Source organism: Protopterus annectens, chromosome 7.part0 (assembly GCF_019279795.1).
Source record: "Protopterus annectens isolate FY-2018-M chromosome 7.part0, PAN1.0, whole genome shotgun sequence".
NCBI classification, from domain to species: domain Eukaryota; kingdom Metazoa; phylum Chordata; order Ceratodontiformes; family Protopteridae; genus Protopterus; species Protopterus annectens.
In genome coordinates this window covers 680,367,050-680,390,821 of record NC_056739.1, presented here as the reverse complement: position 1 = coordinate 680,390,821, position 23,772 = coordinate 680,367,050, and positions in this window count along the sequence as shown.

The following is a 23,772-nucleotide window of genomic DNA, read 5'->3' as shown; positions in this document are numbered from 1 at the left end:
GGATAATGTGAGCATTGAAGTCACTTAATAATGACAATCATTTGTGTTTCAGATCTGAAATCTATCAGAAAATATATGTTATAACAAACCGTGATACTCTAGCTACTTTCTAAGCTTATAAAATCCATATTTAAAATATGTCTTGCACTAAGAGGTTGAGTACAGATTATATATATATATATATATATATATATATATATATATATATATATATATATATATATATATATATATATACACACACACACACACGCACACACACACATACACATACATATATGTGTGTGTGTGTGTGTGTGTGTGTGTGTGTGTGTGTGTGTGTGTGTGTGTGTTTGTCATAGTGGTAACTGCTATGACTGGAATACTCAAGGTCCTGAGTTTAAGGCTTGTCAGGTATGTGTATTTTTCCTGACTGTAATGCATGATATGTTTGTAAAAGCATTACAAATTCTCACAGCTCAGATGGTGTAGTATTATGTTGTTGTGATTGTAGTGCACAGCGTCCTGGGTTTGAGACTTGGCAGGGCTGATTAATTTGTTGCTGGGCATGACAAGGGCTGATTGAGACAGAGTGATTAAAGCACTTTTAAGCAGTTTTAAGCAGGTTTGCGCAGTTTTGTGTAAAGCTAAGTGCTGCTAAGAGATGCCTAAGTCCCCTTAGCTTTGCTTAGCGGCACTTATTCCCACTTAAACCCGCACTAATTTTAAATAAAGAAAAGAAAAAAAGGGTGATAGGAACATGGTAAAATGGGGGAAATCAGGGTAAAACATTAGAAAAAGCAGCTAGGGATGTGCAAGACAGGTGCAGGAAAAGACTATAGCTCTACATATCTTCTGCAGCAACAGCTGTGACTGATGTGGGAAATTTGGAATTTACAGCCTCACACCCCACAGGGAAGGATGTTGGCAACATACATTTGCACAGTAATTTGAGGGTAGATTGATTTACATCATTGCACATGGGGTGAAATATACAGCTATGTATGGGGCAACGATTTTTTTTGTAAGCTGAGAGTGGGACTTTGGGGAAGGGCTGCATGTATATTTGGGGACATAGGTTTTGTAGGATAGGTTGCATTTGCAGACAGACAAGACATAACAGCAGACAGAGGTGGTATATGACACATGAGGGGGGTAAACACCTTGGATGAGGGGGTTGGTTGGGAATCAGAGGCCCATGAACACCCAAATGGATACAGTGGGACTGAGATCCCCACCCATGGGCAGTCACCACTGCACCTTCATGGACCCAAAGGTGGCTGTGCTGGGGGCTGGACAACAAGGGCAGCCTGGCCCTTGAGATGCACCAGGCAGCCCTCGATCTGGCTCAGCTGTCCATCCAACTCTGAGTGGATGGCACTGCACACCATACCCAGGAACTTGTTGCGAGTGATGGGCTCCTCTCCGCGCCTGTCCCTTGAGGCGGTTCTACTCAAATGTGGTGCAGGACCAGTGGAGGAGGAAGCTCCGGGTTGGGCCCCAGACATGATGGTGCACACTGGCATGATCAGATGAGGTGGGTCAGGTGGATCTGCTGGACTCTGCCTTCCTGAACATGCTATGGTATTGAGGTTTTCCAAAATATATTGGTTAGTCATGAAAAAAACATTTTAAAATTAGTTATAACAGCATGCGTGGGTGTTCCAATTAACCCAAAATAATAGCTATGAAACAGTTGCATAGTTGTATAGCAAAGAGAATACATGCATAAATGGAACAACAGTAAGCATTGTAACAGCATGCCAGTTACATTGATGGCAACAGGCCAACAACAATGGTATTTGAACAAGGCATGTTAATATGCAACCAATTAAATATATGAACAATAATAGAGCACAAGTCCCAACACTAGATTTTGACTAGTGATGCAGATAAAGGGTGGGGGGAGTCCATTAACAACTGTATAGGCTTCTATTTTTCACAACAGTACTGCTCTACAGGTCTGCCCTCACTTTACATCTACCTATGGCTTATAGCTTCTGTAGCACATACATACCTGTTACACTTTCCTGGAATGGTATAGGGCAAACTGTGACAACTCTGGGTACATGACTACAGGAGAGTTGTACATGTCAGGGTTACATATATGACAATGAAGGGGTACCCTGCACTGATGTTGTGTGAGTGTGCTACTGGCATACTTAACTTGGATTCCTATCTGTGTCCAAGGTTATTGGCAGTAGTAACCACTAGCTGTGACATTGTGACAGTTGAGAAAAATGTATCAGGAAGAGAGCATGGTGTATGTACCTATCCTGCTGTCATTTGCAGGTATGGGGTTGGGCATGGGGTTGGACAGTGGAACAGTTGTACACGGTGTATTAGTATACCCTTCTTACAGCTACTACAAACATTTCTTTACCTATAAGACCTGTGGAGAAAAAATCTGTTAACACTATCTGTTTCTACAAATATTCAAGATTTCTTGTGTGCATATATGCACACATCTCAGTACCACTCCCTGGGTTCAAACCATGTCTGGGTGTGCCAAAATGAATAACAAAGCTATTTCTTATTATGCTGAGCTACTGGGGAACTGCTGTCTCATGTTTGACTGATTTCTGCCTAATACTCTGTTGGTTAGACAGTCTGACCTTGTAATCCTGAGATTCATGCATGACCAATAGTGTACTGTGTATTAATAGTTTGAAATAATACAATACGGAAAGCAAAGCTTAACACAAGGCAATGCTGCGGGGGACACACTATAATACATTACACATTACAATTAAGGGTACAGATCTTAGTGCATAACATATTTCATTTATATCTTGTTCTACAGTGACACAATCTACAGTTTTGCATAACAGCTGGTTCTCAGAACAACCTCAGTTAATGTATGCTGTCAAAGCCATATTTGCTGTGAAGAACCTGTACACATTTTATTTCTACAACAACATACTACAGTAAACACAACAGTCTGTGGTATAAATCTTTATTTTAGTAACATGACGCAGTGCTTTATTACTGCATATCCTGTAGATCAATATTAGTCTGACAAACTTTATTTAGTAGACATAGAACACACTATACCTACTGTCAGTAAACAATGTACTCCTTATTTATTTCACTATATACTGCAATATTGATCTGCACTCACCAGCCTGTCAGTGCAGCCTTGACAGTCTGTCCACATGGGCCTCCACATTGCTAGCCCTCTCCACTGCAGCTGTAGGGGAAATAACAAACATTATGCATACCTGTCTATTATATACTCAGGCGAGACTTTGGTACAGCTATGGATGAGATACTTACAAACTACTGGAGCATTCTGTACCCAAGCATCTTGGTTCCACATGGCCAAGAGATTGCCCCCTTCCTGTGCTTTAGGTCAGGATAATGATGCCGTACCTGCTCACCAGTTTGGGGGGTTCCAGTGTCACTGGTGAGGTCATTTGCCAGACAGTCCCAGGCCTCTGCTTTGTACTGTGAGCCCTGGTAGTGGCCATGCAGCAGTCTGTCATCATGGTGTTCAACAAGGAGAGCAGCCATGATCCTGGACTCCAAAATGCCCCAGCGCTGCTCCAAAAAGTGTGCTTCCTCTTCAATGCCAGACACAGTTCCTGCACAGATCAAACTACAACAGGTTCTAGCTGTATTCCTGCCTGTGTGGTTTAAATAAGGCCATATTCCTGCCCTTTGCAGTCATTGGAACATTTTGAAAATGTTGAGCACAGCTTAGTGGTGCACAAATCTGTTAAGCTGAGTTGAGCAGTGCTTAAAGGGGTAAACATTCTGGCTAGGCTTATAAATGCCCTAGGGCAGATAGCCTAGTATGAACCTATGAACCTATAACCTCGAAAAAGGGCATAGCAAAATAAATTTAAAATGGGTGGCGAAAGCCAAACACATTCTGGCTAGGCTTATAAATGCCCTAGGGCAGATAGCCTAGTATGAACCTATGAACCTATATAAATGTTGAGCAGTGCTTACCATTGTGCAAATCTGCTTAGTTGAGCTGACTGCTGCTCAGAATTAACATCTAAGCAATGCTCAAACTGGCTGAGTAGAGCTATGCACTGCTAAGCATTGCTCAGTTTTCATTTAAAAAATATTTTAGAACTGCAAATTAATTATTACTAACATATTATTAAGTGTATATGATTTACTTTACATGACGTCCCTCTATGTGCTTTCATTACATTACACTGGAGTGTGACTATGCTGTATGGGTCACTTGTATTTATATGGGTGATTTCACATGTTTTATCCACTAACACTTTAATTTTGGATGAGCTACATTACCTTGGTTAACAAATATCAATTACTACATAATTTAAAAAGTAAAGTAACTTTAACAAGGCTTTCCTATGTAAAAATAAAGGGCCTGTCTTGGAACTCAAACCGTGAACTGCTGCATACAAAGCCAGAACTATAACCACTCTCATATCATGCCATTCAGGATTGCAGCTATACATTTGTATTTAGTTCCTATGAGATGTTTAATCAATGCTGAGTAGGGGGCCATGACGCGCAAATTAGCTGAGCTATGCTTAAACCTAACTTATAACAGAAAACATTTTTAATAAAAGCACTTTAATTACATGTATTAACCCAGCCACTGGGGACACACAAGCCAGTGCATTTCCTCGTGCCGGTCCCAAGCCCGGATAAATGGGGAGGGTTACATCAGGAAGGGCATCCAATGTAAAACCTCTGCCAAATAACATATGTGGACAACAATACAGATTTCCATACTGGATTGGTCGAGGCCTGGGTTAACAATGACTGCCACTAGTACTGTTAGCCAACAGGGTGCTGCCAGAAATTGAGCTACTGTTGGCCGAAGGAGAAGAAGAGGGGGAAGGCATGCTCGAAATCTGAAAGAGAGGAAGAAGGTTAGGAGTGTAGTAGTGAGGGTAGGAACTTTGAATGTTGGCAGTATGACTGGTATAGGGAGAGAGCTAGCTGGTATGATAGAGAAAAGGAAAGTTGATATATTGTGTGTGCAAGAGACCAGATGGAAGGGGAGTAAGGCCAGGCGTATAGGAGGTGGGTTAAAATTGTTCTATCATGGTGTGAATGAGAGGAGAAATGGGGTAGGGGTTATCCTGAAGGAACAGTATGCCAAGAGTGTGTTGGAGGTGAAGAGAGTGTTGGACAGAGTGATTGTTTATGCAGCTGAAAATTGATGGCGTAATGATGAATGTTGTTAGTGTATATGCTCGGCAAGTTTGGTGTGCAATTATTGAGAAAGAAAAATTTTGGAGTGAGTTGGATGAAGGGGTGGTGAGTGTGCCCAAGGGTGCGAGACTGGTTATTGGAGTAGATTTCAATGGGCATGTTAGTAAAGGGAACAGAGAGGATGAGGAAGTGAAGGGGGCAGGTATGGTGTTAAGGACAGGAATGCAGAAGGTCAGATGGTAGTGCATTTTGTGAAAAGGATGGACATGGCTGTGGTGAATACATATTTTAAGAAGAAGGAGGAGCATAGGGTGATGTACAATAGCAGAGGAAGATACACACAGGTGGATTATATCCTATGCAGGAGGGCCAGTCTGAAGGAGATTGGAGAATGTAAAGTGGTGACAGGGGAAAGTGTAGTTAGGCAGCATAGAATGGTGGTCTATAGGATGACGTTGGTGATCAAGAAGAGGAGGACAAGTGTGACAGCAGTGCCAAGGATCAAATGGTGGAAGCTGAAAAAGGGCGATTTTGAGTTAAAACAAGCACTGGGGGGCAGTGAAAAGTTACCAAATAGCTGAGTAACTACAGCAGAGATGATAAGGGAGACTGCTAGAAAGGTGCTTGGTGTGACATCTGGACAGAGGAAGGAGGACAAGGAAACCTGGTGGTGGAATGAGGAAGTACAGGAGAGTATACAGAGAAAGAAGCTGGCAAAAAATAAGTGGGGTTGTCAGAGATGAAGAAAGTAGACAGGAGTATAAGGAAATGAGGAGCATGACAAAGAGAGAGGTGGCAAAGGCTGAGGATAAGGCATTTAGAGAGTTGTATGAAAGGTTGGACACTAAAGAGGGAGAAAAGGACCTGTACCGATTGGCTAGACAGAGGGACTGAGCTGGGAAAGATGTGTAGCAGGCAAGGGTGATAAAGGATAATGAGGGAAATGTACTCACAAGCAAGGAGAGTGTGTTGAGCAGATGGAAAGAATACTTTGAGGGGCTGATGAATGAAGAGAATGAGAGAAAGAGAAGGTTGGATGATTTGGGAATAGTGAATCAGGAAGTGAAACCGATTAGCAAGGAGGAAGTACTGACAGCTATGAAGATGATGAAGAATGGAAAGGCTGTTGGTCCAGATGACATATCAGTGGAAGCATGGAGGTGCTTACGAGAAATGGCAGTGGAGTTTTTAACCATATTGTTTAATGAAATCTTGGAAAGTAAGAGGATGCCGGAGGAGTGGAGAAAAAGTGTTTTGGTACCTGTTTTTAAGAATAAGGGTGATGTGCAGAGCTGTTGTAACTACAGAGGGATAAATCTGATCAGTCACAGCTTGAAGTTATGGGAAAGAGTGGTGGAAGCTAGGTTAAGAGGGGAGGTGATGATTAGTGATCAGCAGTATGGTTTCATGTCAGGAAGGAGCACTACAGATGCAATGTTTGCTCTGAGTGTTGCTGGAGAAATATAGAGAAGGTCAGAAGAAGTTGCATTGTGTCTTTGTGGACTTGGAGAAAGCATATGATAGGGTGCCTAGAGGGGAGTTGTGGTATTGTATGAGGAAGTTAGGAGTGCAGAGAAGTATGTAAGAGTGGTACAGGATATGTACCAGGATAGTGTGACAGTGGTGAAGTCTGCAGTGGGAGTGACAGATGCATTTAAGGTGGAGGTGGGATTACATCAAGGATCAGCTCTGAGCCCTTTCTTATTTGCAATGGTGATGGACAGGTTGACAGTTGAGATCAGACAGGAGGTCCCATGGACTATGGTGTTTGCAGATGACATTGTGATCTGTAGTGAGAGTAAGGACCAGGTTGAGGAGACCCTGAAGAGGTGGAAATATGCTCTAGAGAGGAGAGGAATGAAGGCCAGCAGGACTAAGACAGAATATGTGTGTATGAATGAGAGGGAGGACAGAGGAATGGTGAGGATGCAGGGAGTAGAGTTAGCGAAGGTGGATGAGTTTAATTACTTGGGATCAACAGTTCAGAGTAATGGTGAGTGTGAAAAAGAGGTGAAGAAGAGAGTACAGCCAGGGTAGAATGGGTGATGAAGAGTGTCAGAGTGATTTGTGACAGACGGGTACCAGTAAGAGAGTGAAAGGGGAGGTCTACCAGATAGTACTGAGATCAGCTATGTTGTATGGGTTGGAGACAGTGGCATTGACAAAAAGGTAGGAGTCAGAGCTGGAAGTAGCAGAGTTAAAGATGTTAAGATTTGCACTGGGTGTGACAATGATGGACATGATTAGGAATCAGTATATTAGGGGTCAGCTCAGGTTGGACGGTTTGGAGACAAAGTCAGAGAGGTGAGATTGCACTAGTTTGGACATGTGCTGAGGAGGGAAACTGGGTATATTGGGAAAAGGATGCTAAGGATGGAGCTGCCAGGTAAGAGGAAAAGAGGAAGGCCTAAGATAAGGTTTATGGATGAGATGAGGGAGGACATGTAGGTGGTTGGTGTGACAGAGCAATATGCAGAGGGCAGGAAGAAATGGAAACAGATTATCTGCTGTGGTGACCCTAATGGGAACAGCCGAAAGAGAAAAAGACTTTAATTACATGTATTAATACTAATGCTGATTCATATTTGGTAATGCACTACCTGTCATTCTATCAACTTTCTAAGTCTGTATGAGCAATAACAGGATTGAAGTCACTAAATAATGGCATATATTTGAGTTTCGGACTTCTAATACTTCAGAAAATGTTATGTTAATACAAACCCTGTTCCTCTATCAACTTTCTAAGTTTATGAGAGCTGTACTTAAAATATGTCCCTATTTTTGGACTTTTGTCCCCCGCATTTGGCTGCCCTTTGTCCGGAGTTTGGGCACTAAGAGGTTTACAGGTATGGCTGTGTATCTAAGGACACACTTGTACTGTAAAGTGCTGACACTGAAAGCATTGTAAAGAGACGTACGGCACTTATACAATGCAGGGTGTGTGTGACAGTACCTGTCATACACCCCCTGCATTGTTTCCCATTCACACTCCAGCTTTCAGTGTCTGCGGACACTGAAAGCATTGTAAAGTGCCACATGGCACATTTACAATGCAGGGTGTGTGTGAAAGTACCTGTCACACACCCCCTGTATTTATTTCAAGTTATAGTAACTCTTTCAGTGTCCACAGACACTGTTTTACTCTTATTAGTTGCTTTCAGTGTCCGTGGATACTGACAGCACCTAAAACGTGCTGCACATGACTTTGAAATTGCAGGGCGTGCATTAGATCTGCGAGCACTACTGCAACACACCCCCTGCACTCATTCAGTGTTCATGTCCACAGATCCATTCTCAGTAACACGCCTTCATGAATATGAAATGCGTGCTGCTGATAAGGCTATGAGCATGAGAACACAATTTCAAGTTTTAGGAATAACACTATTGCTACACATTGTTTATTGAATCATGAGGGTTGTTGTCTGCTACTGCACCAAAACTAACTCTTATAGCACAATCATAAAACAATTTAATTTCAACTATTTTCTTGAAGTTTTGCAAGTTAACTCTCTATGTTCTAGTTTCTACTGTTAAAACATATGCTTTTGCACAGGTATATAGTTTATATACATTTCTGTTCTAAGCCAGCAGGGTACACTGTAGACAAATCCTTGAAGCTCAGTACTGTACAAACCCTGTTCAACACACTCTTCTGTTCCAGAAGTTTAATATACACATAACATATAGTTCTAATACATTTGTAAGGCAAGCATATGAATCAAGTTGATATTCACAAATGATATATGATTATTTACAAAATTCTTGATAGCTGTGCTGGCAGTATCTCCTTCTGTCACCCTTCTATATAAATAATATTAATATTTACAAATGACATATACTTATTCACAACATTCCAGATACCTGGGCTGGCAGTGTGACACCTATCAATAATTTTCCCATCCTTATTAGAAAGAGTATGATTGGAATTAACTAAGTGTTTAGCAGCAGATTAGTCAACTAAGGCAATAGCTGCTGGGTCAGGTTTTTGAATACTGTATAAAAATTTAAAAGGATGAGGAACTTTATACATAATATCTGCCTTGTTAGGGACAGCTGGCTGACTATCAGATAAATTCCAGGCAATAAGACACATATCCTGTAAAGGAGACAGGGCAGGAGGAATGGCTGTATATTTTGTAAAATCTTTCTGTAACAGCTCATAGTATCTTCAGAGAGACTAAGAAATCTTAGTGTTCACCTAGTGAAAACACTGGGACATTCTAGCAATAGTCACAGAGAAAGAGAACCCACAACAGGGAGAATCAGAAAGTGAGCTCTCCTGACTGTGAATCTGAAATCTGAAGACAAAACACTGAATCTCTCCCTGCATCTTCCTGTTCAGATCCAGAATCTTGAATCTCTTCAGGAAAGGAGGCATCCATCTTTCTTTTACCAGAAACTGCTTTAAAAGAGGGATCAATATCCTGAATCAGTCCCTGAGCCAGTCCCAGTAAACTACTCTTATCCAAAGAACTTTAGGAATGAGTAGGAATGAGTAGCGTTATGCTTGAATTTGGCTTCTTTTTGACATGAAAAAAAGGGACCAGCTGTGTTGCTAATGGCAGCCACTGCTTCCCCAGGGATAGATACAACATCCTGACACAACAGACAAATTTTTCCTGTTCCATCTCTCAGACTGACAAGATTGTCTCTCCTGTGTTCATTAAAGGGACTCCAAAGCTGCAGAGGATGTGGATAACACCCAGTCATAGCGGCTGTAAATGCTACACAAGAGGGATTGAGTTAAAAGATGAGTAGTCTGAGGTACAACAAATGGCCATAGCAGTGTCACCCTCCTGCAGCTGAGGCAAAATTGATACACTGCTGTGGTGGCAGATGCTGTTTACTTAATTTTGTCTTTTTGGGGCTGGAAGAAGGACCTACCATGGGACTGACAATCTGTTCCATGGCAAGCCAAAAATGGTGCCTTCCCTCCTGGGGAAAACAAGTAACAATGCCAGTAAAAATATCAGTCCACAAAAGTTACTTTTTTGACAGAAAAAAATGCAATAAAAATCCATTTCAAGCACTATTGCAGCCCCACATCAGAAAAATAATCTCCCCTCACAGAAAATATTTCATCAGTTAGATAACACTACTTTTAAACTGACTGAAAGAGTGAGCGCACCATACAAAATTATGGTACAGTTTCATGAAAATCCATTAAAACACAACATTCCTAGCTTTAAAATAACTTTCCAGAAGAGAAAAGAAATAAAACATCATCAAAACATAAGAAAATTAAAGCTTTTTCCCCAAAGGTAACGTATCTGCTGAGCAAACGAAAGCATAAGCTGACCATCAATCCTCAAAAGCCTCAGAGGAGTGCACTCATTGGCAGCAGTAAAGCTCTGAAGGGCTTCACACCCAAACATGTCTTTCAGTCAGCTCAGCACAAGCTACTTGATAGTTTGGGTGCATGGACGGTGTCCTGAAGCTGCCTGGCTGTTATGTCCTTATCAGGGTATAACTTGTAGCCAAGACTTCTGCATTATTGATCAACATGAAAAACATCTATGCTTTGCAAATGAGGAAATAAAATTTAGCAGCATCTGTGCTGATTTTTGTACTGAGGATATTTCATTTGGTTCTAAGGCATAGGTCTTCTGTAGTGTTCTTGCTAATGTAATGAATGTTATTTTGAAGTGCCTATTTTATTGTGAGTCATCTGCAGTATAGCTGTTTCATTATGATAAGAAGCCCTTCAGATTGAGGTCTGCTCACCCTTTAGCTTCTCTTAGATAAATTATTCAATGTCAGTTCAATCAGTGAAGGAAACTTTTAGGTTCATAAGTAACTAATAGGCAGTCTGTCTGCAGACCATTCCAATCCTAGCCAAAAAAAAAACCTTATTCAAAATGCCAGCTACCCTCAAGGAGGGCAAAACAAGATAGAATGGGAATGAATCTGAGATTGTCCATGCAATTATTTAGATTTACACTAAGGTGGCAGTGGTGCTGCTCTGCTTCACATGTAGTAGAAGTTTTTTTCAGCATTAAGGCATATGCTGGGATATGAATCTATCATGCCAATTTGTTTTATTTATCTGCTGATGAGGGTTTAATTCCTGTAACACAATATTTAAGGTAGCATTTGTTCTGTGAAGGAATATGAGGTAAAATATGTCTGGAGTGAGTCTGTAAGATACTGGGTACAGAGCAGGGGCTGCCACTTTGTCCTGATAACTAGATTTTTGGGACCCCTGATCTTTTTGGTTATATATCGAGCCCTGTAGTACACTACTAGTAACATTTTTCTTTCAGAACTGGCACCTGCTACTCTAACCACATGGGTACTGTCAGAAAACCATTTAGATATCCACTGTATAATATAAGGATTTGTTTACAGATTTACAAGTCTGTCAGTAATGGCTGCATGGGGAATAGTGTCAAAGGCTTTGACTGTGTAGATATGCTCTATGTACTGCATAACCCCAGTCCACTACTTCAGTTACTTTTATAAAGAAATTAATGAAGTTAAGAGGTAGGACCTTCTTTTCACAAGGCCAAATTGATAAGGGTCCAGGGTTAGGAGATTTGCAATGTCCATATTAGTGAAGCCTGTGATAATACACTCCATAGCTTCAGATATGAGGCTAGTGAGACTAATGGGTCTATAGTTACCAAGGTCCATGGCTGGGCCACCCTTGTGTAATGGAATTACAATAACTGTTTTCACAGCTTTAGTAATGTAACAAGTGGAGATGCTTAGATCAAAGAAGTTAAATAGGGATTCAAAAAGACTATATTTGGCCCTGATAATCAGGTTACATGGTATGTTATCAGGGGCCATGGATGAAGTATTCTTAGTTTTCAAGAGGGCTGAGAGAACTTGTTCCATAGGAATTAAAGGGGGGGGGTGGCTGATACTGTGGAACTGCTGCATTTGCTATAACTCCTTGAAAAAAAATGCAGGTGCCTGAATTGATTTATTTAGCCAAGCATATTCTCATTTTAATTGAGCTTCTGTGTCTTTATGCCAGTGTGTCACTTCACTTATATAAGATTTTATTCCTTCTTTGTACCACTGTTGCTTCACAAATTGGAAGACGCACCTGTTTAGCAGCACTTTAGCTGAGAGCCTATTGCATTCCTTTTTTATGTGGAGATATAAGGCTTGGGGGTTCTTTTAGAGAACAACTTCTTTGTCCTTAAAGCTTGCAAGTCAAAATTTGAGATGTATTAATTTGTTAATAGTGTGACATTTTGTTGCCAGAGTGATATATTTCTGTTCAACAAAAAAATCTACTTTAGTGAGGCATGTTAAGTCTGTGGGCACATCTCTTATGAGAAACATAATCAGCTTGAATCATTTGAGATCTTCCAGGTGACCTACTATTCTTAATTTTTTTTCCATCTAGGTCTGTTTTCTAGGTTTTCCATTCTTCAATCAGTCAATGGCTAATATACATCAACTCATGTTTACAATATTTCAACATTTTGGTCTAGACTCTTGTACAAGCGCAATGTTGCTGGATATAGCAAATTCACCAAAATAACTTTCAAATTCAAAGCAAAAATATTAGATTTTCAGATTCCTCTAATGGGTTCTTATTTGCATGGAAATGGCTGCACCAGTGATTTCTTACTCAGACAGAACTGCTATAATCCTTTTGAATGTGTCTTCAATCTACTGAAGGTGTCACAACAATGGAATTATAATGTCATGGACTCATATGCTTTATACGTGACTAAAATTATGAATCTTCAAGGCTTGTCTATGAGCTGATTTCATATACATATACATACACACACACACACATATATATATATATATATATATATATATATATATATATATATATATATATATATATATGTGTGTGTGTGTGTGTGTGTGTGTATACTAGACAGTCTGGGAACTTTGTTCTTTAAGGAAATGTAAATACTGCTTTTGTCTATTCAATATTGCCCATTCTCTATATTGTTATTCTGTTAGCAAAGAAAATCATTATCAGCAACTGGAACCTTGCCTTCTCTCTTTCTAGTCTTTTAAAAGGAGGTGCATTGTATTTTAAATTTTATTTCTGAAAAAGTACAATTAATAAAGATAAAAGCACTAATATTTGTGGAATTTAATAAAGTGGTCTGTTGCTGGCATATCTCTTTTTTTTGTAAAAAAGTTATTTAATGGGAAACATTCTATGTAAAGTAGTTTGGTTTATACAGCTATACAGACAGACATATATACTTTGGTTTATATATATATATATATATATATATATATATATATATATATATATATATATATATATATATATATATATAAAGAGAGAGAGAGAGAGAGGGGTGGAGAGATAGCTATTGGGCTTCTCTGTACAGAAGTGGAAATTGTTGGATTACTGTTGCAGAGAATTTGAGACAATACATTTTTTTATTTGGAGCAAAGCTTATTTAAACATGATTCAGATCTTTCTTGAGCACCATTGGATTGTTTTGTACTAATAAGATCAGACTGGTGCCAGAGGAAGACTCTTTTAGTTAACTACTGAAGTTGTGTCTTGTTATTTTGAAGAAGCTTAAATGTATTTAGCTAATGCTTTTGGAAATATTTTTAAGTTTCTCACATTACTACTATAGCTTTCTGGTTTTAGTTTCTCGTATTCTTTCTGTTACTTTCTGATTTTCTTGATTTTTTTTTACAGTGGAATGGAATCATAAAGGTCTTGACAGCCCCTGATGTTACTCCCTCAGTTGTTGATTTGCTTGTAAGCTACAAGGCTTAGAGATGCAGGGTCTGTTGTTGAAAGCTGACTCAGATGCTTCTCAGTAGTTGGACTGCTTCTCTTTTCCAAACGTTGCTGCATCTATGGAGCTGTTATATTTATATAATGGGAATGAGTGACAGGCTCCCACATGGAGAGTACTTAGGGTACAGTTCCCAGTCATGTTCAGTCTTTGTCTGGTGTACAGATCACTTTCCATAATGGTACTAAAATAGGCTGATATTTCTTTGAGATGTCCTAAATATATTTTAATTAAAAATACCTATTTGTTAACCAGGTACACCTATTGCACACACAATCCTTTTTCAGAGTCACCTTAGAAGCAATGTTTGGTTAAGTGACTTGCTCAATGTCACACAGTAGGCAAATTATAGCTCAGGGGATCAAACCCTGTACCATAAGAACTCCAGTTTTCAAACTCAATTTGCATGTTAACCATTTTCTAAACAAACAGCAAGTGAATTAAAGTATCATTTCAGCTGCTGGCCAGCACTTCATTATAATATTCAGAGAAATGTATTTTTTATAATGTCCAAATGCATTTTCTGATATGTGGCATTGCTCTTTGTGTAGAAGGTGTGTTTCTATGTTTGAGGTGCTCTATCAGTATCTGGGCAGAAATTCTTTTATACACATTAGTTATTATGTTTCAGCAGTCTGATTTTTATTTACAAAAGAGTCCTGGTGGACATTCCTATGCTTGGAGAAAGCATATGACAAAGTCCTATAAAAGCTGAAAAAGACAGTCTGACAACATTTCAAAGTCACAGAAACATTGGTAGAATTAGTGACAGCTATGTCCAAGACCCCAACAACACATGCACGAGCAGTTTTAGGACTAACAGAGCTCTGAGCTCACTGCTGATCATACTGCTGATGGACTACATGATCAAACAGGATGGAGGAGACGGGTCAACAAAGCTCCTGTATGTAGACAATGTGGCATTACAGGCAGACTCTGATCAAGAGCTTCAGCAAAAGATAGGGGAATACAATGAAAAGCTGAAGTCACATGGAATGAAACAGAGTACAGATATGACAGCTGTAAAACATAGCACATGGGGGAAATCAGAAGAAGCTGAGAACTGATATAGAAGTTAAAATATTGGAATAGATTGACAGCTTCAAGTATCTGTGAGAGGTGAGGAGAAAGAAAGTATGAATGAAGAGATGAAAGCTAGAATCTGAGGAGCTGCAGTCAACTGGCATATTGAGTCAGGGGTAGTGTGTGATAGAAGAATGTCACAGAAGCTAAAAGGTAAGGTGTACAAAACAGTGCTGTGGTCAGTATTACTGTATTGTACAGAAACCTGGGCAGTGAAGGCAAAAAAGCTGAGGAAGCTAGAGGTGAAGGAGATAAAGTGTCTGAGATGGTTGGTGTTGCTCTTTTGTCTCTAATACATATAACAAGCAAACTTGGCATTTCATTTAGATGCTTTAATACATACAGACACATCAGGATGGATAGCAGCATCATTAAATATGAATGAACTAGTTAAAAAAACAGAGCTTACAAACATACATGCTTAAATCTCAACAGCTAACTACAAAATGGCAGTCAGGCTCACATGTGCTCAGTATTTATACTCTAGTGCAAGCCCTTGGAGAGTTTCCTAAAGATATATCCACATATATAGATCTACATCCTCCCTCTTAAAAAGACTGACCTTTGAAAAAACAATATCAGAGTCAGGCATGCATTACTATATACATGTCCAAGTTGCTTCATATCTGTTACAGGGTTTAGAGATTCAACCATATCTCATAACATAACAGTTGGGACTAAGTTTAGCAAAAAGTACAGTCTGTGATGCACAACTGGTATCAGAAACTTCTGGATTTGACATAGGAACAGGAATGTCCTCTGGAACTTCTTCTGGAATTGGAACAATGGACAACTCACTCTCAAGTCTTTCTCATAGGCTATGTGCTGTGGTATAGGCTCAGAAACTGGTCTCAAATGTTTCTGATTCCACCTAAAAGTTGATCCTTCTGATCCTATAATGTATGATCTCAGCTCTGGACCAGTATTCTTCACAACACCAATATGATCATAACCTCTGGATGTTTGCATCTTTACCACTTCTCCCTTTTGTAATGGACTGAGCAGTTTACTGATATTATCTTAGTAGGACTTCTGGGTTATGCTCTTCTTCAACAGATTGGCTTTCACTGATCTGTTGTTCTTGACACATGGAACCAGCAATTGACTATTGATTGGTAATGTGGTTCTGGTTTGTCTCAATAGAAGTCTCTGAGCAGGTGAACCAATATGTTTATTGTGAGGAACATTTCTGAGATTCAAGAAAACATCAGTATTGTCTCATTTGTACTTTGCAATGCATTTTCTGCCAAACCATTTGATTGCAGGTACTTAGGACTACTTGTGATATGAGTAAAGTCCCATTCGTCAAGAAATCATTTGAACTGTTGGCTTGTAAACTGTGTGTCATTGTCAGAAATAACTTTGTGCATACTTCCATGAACAGCAAAATGATGCTTCATCTTAATAATGACAGTACTAGGATGCAAGGTTAGGAAGTAAGTCAATCTTGAACCAATTGGAGTAAGAGTCTACTAACACCAAATAATATTGACTATTCCACTCAAAGATATCAGTGGCTACTGTCGACCAAGGTAGTTCCAGAATCTGGTTAAGCTGAAGTGGTTCTTTCTGTTGATGAGGCTTAGTACTATCACATACTGAACAAGATGAAAGTGCTCTCTCGATGTCTTGTGACATAGGTTGCCAAAATACTAGTTCTCTCACCCTTCTTTTAGTAGATTCAGCTCCTGGGTGACCACAATGCAAGACAGTAATGTACTCAGGCTGCGAAGACATTGGAACAATTACTTTGGGACCTTTCATAATGAGACCTTTCTCAGATAAAATCTTATCTCTGTATGGAAAATAAAGTTGCACTTCTTGAGGTAAACTAGATTGGTTTTACGGCCATCCTTGAGAGATAAAGTGGTTAAGCATTTGTAAAACTAGATCTGTGGCTGTGTGTTCTCTTAGCTCATCAAGACATGTTGAAGAAAAATTTCTGACTTCCATAACATCAAAATCATCAGTGGAATGAAAAATGTGATTGTCATATTGTTCCGTGGTATTTCTGGGTGATCTGGATAAAGTATCAGCAAGATAAAGAAGTTTGCCTTTTTTGTAGACAAGAATGAAATTGTACTTTTTGCCATCTTAGCATCCTACATTGAAGTCTAGCTGGAGATAAATCCATTGGCTTTCTCAGGATTGTTACTAATGGTTGGTGGTCTGTTTCAATCTGGATAGGTCTATCATAAACATAATCATGGAACATCGAACATCCAAACAAATTGCCAAAAGCTCTTTCTCAATCTGGGCATACTGCATCTCAGTTTTGGTAAGAGTTCTCGATGCATAGGCAACAGGTTGATCCTCATGTAGAATGACTGCACCAAGGCCAAATTTTGAAGCATCTCAGGAAAGTGTAACTGGTTTGTGAACATCATAGTATCTGAGAGTAGGTGGACTAGTAATTTTCTGTTTCAGGGCATCAAATTCTATTTGGTGTTACTGTAACCAAGACAAGGTACATCTTTACGTGTTAGCTCTCTGATTGGTGCTGATAGTTGGCTCAAGTCTGGAATAAACTTGACTAGGTAGTTGACTATACCAAGTAAACGTTGCAGGGCCCGAATATTATCTGGAGCTGGCATCTCAAGAATAGCTGTTTTTTTTTTTTTGAAGGGTCTGATCAAATGTCAGTACGCGTGAATAAATGACCAACATAAGGAATTTCTTGTAGTCTGAAGTTGCATTTCTGTGCATTGAGCTTAATATTCACTTGACGTGCCCTTTCTAGAAATTTTCTGAGGTTTCTGTCATGTTCTGTTATCCCAAATGGCATTCTCAAAAATCTGTACCTGCCAAACTGAGTACTAAACATAATGAGCAATGAGGATTTTTGTCGAGCTGAATTTACCAAAATGATTTCTTTGCATCTAAGACAGGAAAAAATATTTGCATCTGGCATCAAGACTGTGACTTCTTCAACTGTGCACATTGGAGAATGAGGTCTTTTTAGGACTTTGTTTAAATCTTGTGGGTCGATACATATTCTGATGTCATCTGAGCTTTTCTTATGAGCTACTACCATGTAAAATAGCCATTCAGTTGGAGTTTCCACTAGACAAATTACACCTCGTCACACCATTTTGTCTAACTTTGCTTTTACTCTGTCCTGAATGGTTATTGGAACTTTACGTGCTGGCCTGATAACTGGACTGACCTCTGGGTCTAACTTCATGGAGTACACAACTGGAAATTTGCCTAGCTTGTCTTCAAAATGATCAACATATGTAGAAAAAATGTGCTTGTCAAAATTAGAGTAGTGGTCTTTTAAAGTAACATGATGGACTTCCTTACTAAATGAAAGCAGTCCCATTTTGAAACAGTCTCTGAGCTCTAATAATGGCTGAATGTGCCTCTTGACCACATAAAATAACAAGTCGTAGCTTCTTCCACCCTGCTGAAAGTAGCATGAAAGCACTACTGAACCTTTGGTTTGGATTTCTTCACCTCCATATGCAACATGTTTTGCACACCTTGCCAGATCAAGCCTTTCAACTTTATATACTCTAAACATTTCTGCAGACATAACATTGCACATATAACCTGTGTCAACCTTGAGCTCTGTAGGTTTGCCATTGATCCGAACAGTACAAAATACTTCATTCTTTGCCCTTAAATCCACTGTATTGACCATTTTGTGCAGCACTGACACACCATCAACATAAAGAGTAGACTTGACACAATCTAACTGATTGACTTGTTTCTTAAAATGTTCCCTTTTAATAAAAGAATGTGGGCCTTTTGATTTACAATTTTTTTGAAATGATTCCATTTATTGTTTTTGTGGCATTGTTGACCAAAAGCTAAACATTTCTCCCTTTTAGATTCATGGTTTCCACCACAATTATGACAGTTAGCAATGAAATTGGGTTGGAGCCCATGCTTTATGTTTCCTGACTTTCCTCTTGTGCTTCACTGAGACTGTGCAAAGTCTGTAATTTGTTATAAAGTTCTGGGGTTTGCCAGTAGGTGCTGCAGGGGTTGCAGCTGCCATGTGCTTGGACCTGTTTCTTTTAACCACATACTACATACTATCAACATGAGCTTTATCACTCTGCCTTCTAGAGCTCTTCTCATTTGTAAGCATATTTGTGTGCTTTTCTGTGAGCTTGTATATCTGACAAATTTCAATCACCTTATTCAAAGTTAAATCACTATAATAAAGCAAAATCTTTCTCACAGCAACATCTTTTATGCCACATACGTCTGTCCTTTATCAACTCATCCCTTAAGTCACAAAATCTGCATGTTTTAGCCTTATTTCTCAGGTCAGTTATATATGCTGCAAAGGTTTCACCAGGCTTTTGATCCCTTGTGTAAAATAAATGCCTTTCCATTGTAACATTTGCCTGGGGGATGCACATTTCTCCAAATTTACCCCAATAAACCCACTACACTTTCTGCTGATCAACTCCCTGCCAAGTGCCTACAATAATCAGCTGATGCTATTGCTTACCCCGTCTCAATACTAATCAATCGAACCATAGTAGAAGCTACAATTCCCACCATCTGGAAAATATCCTATGTAATCCCACTTCACAAAGGAGGCAGCTCTACTGAATTCTCCAGTTATAGGCCAATAGCTATACTCTCTCCACTTGCAAAGATTATGGAAAAATGTATTCATAGACAACTCATGCACCACCTAATCCAGAATCGCCTTATGGCAGACACTCAGCATGGCTTCCTTCCTCATCACAGCACTACTTCAGCCCTCCTAGACTTTACTAACACCATAAACCATAATCGCAACAATAATTATATATCCTCAGCTCTCTTTTTGGATCTTTCCAAGGCATTCGATATGGTTGATCAAGCTACTTTTAATCCACACCATGCAAACATTCTGACTAGATACTGGAGCCCTCCAATGGTTTCAGTCCTACCTGAATGGTCGACAGCAGGCTGTCCTCTGGCAGAACAAACTCTCTAACCTTCTACCTAACACCCTTGGAGTACCACAAGGCTCTATACTAGGGCCCTTGCTGTTCTCCATCTTCATTAACAACCTTTATACTGTCATCCCAAAAGTCAGCTGTATCCAATATGCTGATGACTCTACTCTGATTTGCTCAGCCACATCTCCAGTAGAGTTATGGTCAGCTACCCAGACCACCTTTAATACAATGGAAAACTGGCTTTCTGAACATCGTCTGATCCTAAATCCCAAAAAAACTAAAATGCTGTTATTTTCACCAACACGTAGGTCTACCGTTTTCATCTTTACCATAAAATCAAATGATGGCACAATAATCTCCCCTGACCCATCTGCAAAACTATTAGGTGTCATCATATACAATAATCTAAAATAAGACCTACATGTTAACCAAACTATCAAAACCATCAATAAAAAACTAGGGTCACTTTACAGAATAAAAATCTTCCTAATCCTTCCAGCTAAAATTGCCATAGCTCGGTCTCACCTTCTTTCAACCCTTCTGTATGCATCCCCTCTACTCTCAAATTTAAACAAGACTGTCCTTAACAAACTCTCAATTTGCTACAACCACATTGCCAGGTTTGCCACTGGGCTGCCTTTTAGGACACATCATTGCATCAATCTAAATCAGCTTGATTGGCTTGAACTACCCAGCCTAATCCAATATAACCAACTGATTATGGCCTATAAAATCCTCTATAATCCGGACAATACTCCTGCACTTAAAAATATTATCACCCCCTATAACAATCCTAGACCGCTTCGATCCTCTAACAAACTACTAATTCAGACTAGCAAAATTAATAACATAGCCGGTGATTCCCTCTTTGCAAACTCTGTAAGTAGATCCTGGAACTCTCTTCCAGCTGATATTACCTTACTTTCCACCTTAGGTCAATTTAAAACTAGACTCAAACAACATTTGTCACTTAACTGGCTATGTCAGTGTATCAAGCCTGGCTAACTCTCTCTAGAATGTGTAAAAATCTGTTAACCAGTTTACTGTGTAATTTAATTTAATCCTGACTTGTGCTCAGGATTAACTAACCTGTGGAACTTGTTTAACTTGCTTACTTATGTAATCTCTGTAAATAGTCTGTTCGTAATATGTAATGCTGTATCTGCTTACCCTTGAAGCTTTTCTCCCCGGGTCTCCGCTGAAAATGGACATGCATCCAGTCTGACTATCCTGGTCAACAAATGTAAAATAAAAAAAAATAAAATAAATAAAATTTGCATTTTAAGCATTCTTTGTCCTCTCTTGACTCACCCGGTACAACAATGTGATGATTTTCTCCCTCTCCAGTATAGGTAGCAGGTGCATATCCAAATGAATGTTCCCTTTCTATACCTTCTGACCCTGCTAAATTAAGTTGAATAAAGACCTTTGTACAGACATCTTTATCAGAAAATGCAGCAGGTATGAAAATGTTGTACTCTTGCTCAAACATCATCCAGTTTTCAGCAATCTTACTGTCAAACACAAGTGCACTGGGTTTCGAAATCCATCTGCCATGCCCAAAAAGTATACACAAACACACTGAAACAATGGCCCTTGCAATTATGTATGAATAAACTGTTCTGTGAGCTTGTAACAACATTCAAATGCACAATAAACTCTTCAAAATACTTTACTTTATGAAATATGCTCTGTAATGGTTGCATTCTTTGAAATGTGCCTTGTAATGACTGTACTTTAAGAAATATGCCTTGCAATGAGTGTACTTTGTGAAAAAACTTTACTGTAACACTCCACAAACATGCAAACACTTTATACACTTCTGATAACTCGGATATATTTGCTTAATGCAAAAAATACAGAATCACAAAGCATGTATTAAATATGCTATCATTTCCCTTTATTTTATTCATTTTATGCAATTCGAACTTTATTTCAAACATTTTCCATAGTTGTTGTGTCTTTTGGCTTTTCCCAGTTAGGGGTCGCCACAGCAGAACTCCGGTCCGCTAATGATTGGCAGTTGATTTTTACGTACCAAGTTGCCAGCCCACAACCTTCAACGAAGGAACGCCAATTCACGCATGTCTCCATGCAGAAGACGCTCTAGCTGAGAGTTGAACCAGACAGCGATATAACTGTGAGGCGACAACGCTACCGCAGCACCACCACCGCGGATATCAAACATTTTCCATAGTAATTTGAATATTTTTTTATCAATATTGTACATGTTGGATTATGTGAAAATTATCTAGAGTGTTCTGTATAGTAATTTGAATATGTTTATCAATATTGTACATATTGGTTTATGTGAAAATTATCTAGAGTGTTCTGTATGCCTATTTTCATATTATATGAAAAAGAAATAGTGCTTAGGAAGTTTTAATATCTGAAATTCGTTTCTGACCTGTTTTATGAAGTATGCACATTTTTGGGATGGTCAACTGCTGTATATTCCACCAGTATCTGGATAACTGCCTTAAATCGTTTTTGCCAAGATGTTTTAAACTTCTTGCCTCTTTGGTATGCTGGTTCTGACTTTAGGCCCTTTTAGATATGCTGCTTCTAGTAGCATGTCCTTTAGACATCCCACTTCTGATACCATGTCACTCATTCATCTCTAATACATATTACAAGAAGGTCTGGGGTTTCATTCAGATGATTTAATACATACAAACACATCAGGATGGATAGGGGTATCATTAAGTACGAACAAACTAGTTAACAAACAGATTTACAAATATACATGCTTACATCACAGCTAACTACAAAATGGTAGTCAGGCTCACACATGCTCAGTATTTATACTCTAGTCCAAGCCCTTGGATAGCTTCTTAAAGGTATATACAAATATATTAATCTGCAATTGGTATGATACACAATGTGCGTTAAATAACAAAATGAGGTCATCAGAACAGAAACCTATGTGGCTCCATTTGCAGAGAAGGGCAAAAAGGACATATTGCAGTGGCTTAGGTACATGTGCAGAAAAGCAGAAGACAATCTGGTGAAGAAAATTTGGGACAGACAGGAAGAAGGTGGGAGTAAACAAGAGTATCAAGCAAAGAGATGGATGGATTGTCTTTTAGAGAACTGTGACAGTCAAGTATGACTGTCATGGGAGGTAGGAGAGTGGCATTAAATTGAGGGAGATAGCTGTAGTTCAAATGACACCCCAACACCTTGTAGAAAAATGGGAAAAAGTGGATTGATTAAGATGATGATAATGATTTGTATTTCCTTCTTATGTACAAACAATCTATTCTACTGCATAGTCATTACTCGCTAATAAATGTGCTATGTTTAATCACCATGGAAATAATTTTTCAAATTTTCACTTATGTGGAAATTTTTATTTTAAATTAACACATAGGTTTATACCTCAGATTTTAGTATTAATACGAGGAGTATTAAGGTGGCTATTTCTATATGACTGCTGCACTTCTCATCACTGACTTTGCATCATGTACGTGAGTTATAAAATGGAAATAAAATGACAAGGAGGTTTTCTGAATATTATAATGCCTTTGGGCTATTGTTAGCTATAAGTGACATCCTACAACAGAAATTGAAGGCATGTTTACCCTCTGTCTTATTTAACAAACTAATGCACCTCTTCCCATTGCAAACAGGCAACTAGTATATAAAGGCAGTTTGTTTATTTGATCAATAAAGCATATGTCTGCTTGTCCATTTTGTGTTATGCTACTTTCAGCTGGGAAAGAGCAATTATTTTAGCTTTAACTATTATGTTATGCATTGTTAGGTGACTTGCATTCTGAATTGCAAAAAAATGGAACAGGTCAAGCAAATATGAGACGTCAAAATCAGTGCACATAGGTGCTTCTGAACAGCTCTGCTGTTTCTGTCATCATTGAGGAAGTAACTGACAGTATGAGCACACATTACTG